Below are 2,751 nucleotides of genomic sequence, written 5' to 3'. Positions count from 1 at the left end.
CTTCCTCTCTCTCATCCCATCCTCGAAACCACACCCCTCAGCAGCATCTCTCCTCTGAGACTCTGCTTGGACCAAAACGAGAACAGCGAGCCCACAAATCTTCTCTTACAAACACTTATTCAAACACCTCCTCGCAGAGAAAAGTGCATAGTAAAAGAATGTACAAATTTCTTTATTGAAAGCACCTCGCTTGAGATTTACTATTTTTTTCAATTGCTAACAAGCATTTACCAATACTTAAAGTACTTAAAGGAGTAGTCCACTTTCAGAACAAAAATTGTCATCCAAGTTGTTCATATCTTTCTTCTGTCGTAAAGAAATTATGTTTTTTGTGGAAAACATTTCAGGATTTCTCTCCATATAATGGACTTCTATGGTGCCCCCGAGTTTGAACTTCCAAAATGCAGTTTAAATGTAGCTTCAAAGGGCTCTAAATGATCCCAGCCGAGGAAGAAGGGTCTTATCTAGTGGAACGATTGGTTATTTTCTAAAAACATTTACAATTTATACACTTTTTTAACTATACACAGAGTACACACAGAGCTAGACAAGACAAGCGTTTGAGGTTAAAAAGTATATAAATTGTATTTTTTTTTTTTTTTTTTTAGAAAATAACCGACTATAGACCCTTCTTTCCTCTTCTTGACCCTTCAGCCCTTTGAAGCTGTATTTTGGAAGTTCAAACTCGGGGGCACCATTGAAGTCCATTATAAGGAGAGAAATCCTGAAATGTTTTCCTCAAAAAAACATAATTTTCTTACAACCGAAGAAAGAAAGATATGAACATCTTGGATGACAAGGGGGTGAGTACATTATCTGTAAATTTTTGTTCTGAAAGTGAACTACTCCTTTAACATGGCAACACATCTACATCACACAATTAGCCAAATAGTTAATTTTCTGGCCAAAACCACATTTTGTTAAATAAATTCAAACTCTACATTTAAAAATGTGGATGGTGCCCCCATGGTAGCTGATGCCAGTGATCAACAAAAATTCCAACATACATGATCTTTGGTTACTATGCAAGCTGGTTTCCGTCACAGAAAAAAGAAAATACAGTAAATGTGACATTTTCATCTCACAATTCGGACTTTTATTCTTGGAATTTACATCTTGCAAGTGAGTTTACAATTCAGACTTTATATTCCATAGCAGAAACAAGCTTTCATAGGTTCCACATGTGTCAGGGGAAAAAACTAACATAAAGATGCACAGTCCAACACACATTCTTACTCCTCTCCCTTACCTCTTCTTCTCACTTTTTCAGATCCAACTACTCCTCCTACAACTATTTCTCTCCCTCCCCCAGGCATTTTTTCTCTCTCTGATGCTTTGTGTCGTTCTGCATCCACAAAACCAATTCAAAGAGGTCTTTTTTACTCTATGTTGATGTAATGGAAACATTAGGTCTTCATTTCTGACATGCTGTATTTAAGCATTTGTAAATAAAACAAAAAAGAACCATGATTTTGGTTTTGGGTAAGCTTGTATGAAAAGAAAATGTATGCATTTTAGAAACATAGTAATTGACTGCATATTGTGAGAAAACAACACAATGGTATGGTCACAACAGAAGGATGTTGTTCTAATTGTGTTAAGAGTTTTGAAATGTGACTACAGATTGGACAAAAGGATGTTAGTGATTGAAAAAAAAACTGTAATCAGCAGTTTGTTGCTTCTCATTTTCAGAATATAAATTTTCCTTTGTAAATATTTATTTTAACCCAGCAAACACAGAGCGTTCCCCTAACGTAAGTTTTTGTTCAACAGTTTGTTATTTTTTTGGGGGAAACCATACTAAAGTTAGGGGAATGTTCGTTTTAGGTTATATTTTTTTGTAACCATAAAATAACATTCCCAGAATGTTGCCTAAAGGTTGTTTTTAAAATAACCTAAAAATAACTTACAGAGAACATTCCCTAATGGTTATTCTTTTGCAGCCATAAAATAGCATTCCCAGAATGTTGCAGGTTTGTTGTTTTTAAAATAACCTTAAACATAACTTACAGAGAACGTTCCCTAATGGTAATTTTTAAGGTTATTTGTTTGCAACCATAAAATAACATTCCCAGAACGTTGTTTTTTAAAATAACCTTATTTTAAAGTAACCTAAAAATTACTTATACATTCCCTAATGGTTATTCTCAGGTTATTTTTATAACCCTGTAAAACACAGAGCCATGCATTTGTGGAATTTAAAAATGAACGGTCATTTCGACTCGCTTGCTTATCGATCTCTTTATTGAATGATTCCTTAAAATTATTGTAGTTTTGAATAAATATGATTTCGGAGGTCGCTTATACTATACTGTGTCGTGATTGTGCTGGATGATTATTGACATGCAGCAGAGTAATTGTGTTGAAGCAGAGGTTAGGGAAACGTTATAAGTAAGGGATAATCAACGGTTTGCCGTGCGTTAAAGGATTTTAAATGCACGACGTGGAGGCTAATAACCGCCCGATGCGAAGCGGAGGGTGGTTGCCTCCGCGAAGTGCATTTTAAATGCAGAATAACCAGTCGATTATCCCAAATAAAGAATAACCAGTCGATTATCCCACTTATTCCATGGTCATTTGCAAAGTTATAGACAAATTGAAACTAGAATTGATATTTGCAGCGCAAAATTTGACTGAATGGATAAAAAAGACGGTTATTTTCGTCAGTTATGACACGCAGCTCTAGCATTCTGGCCGCTTCAGATCAGACACAGAGATCAAATAGTCCGGTAAGATCACATTTATTTGAAT

The sequence above is a fragment of the Garra rufa genome, chromosome 9, assembly GCF_049309525.1.
Source record: "Garra rufa chromosome 9, GarRuf1.0, whole genome shotgun sequence".
NCBI lineage: Eukaryota > Metazoa > Chordata > Actinopteri > Cypriniformes > Cyprinidae > Garra > Garra rufa.
Note: the sequence above shows the minus strand (reverse complement) of the source record.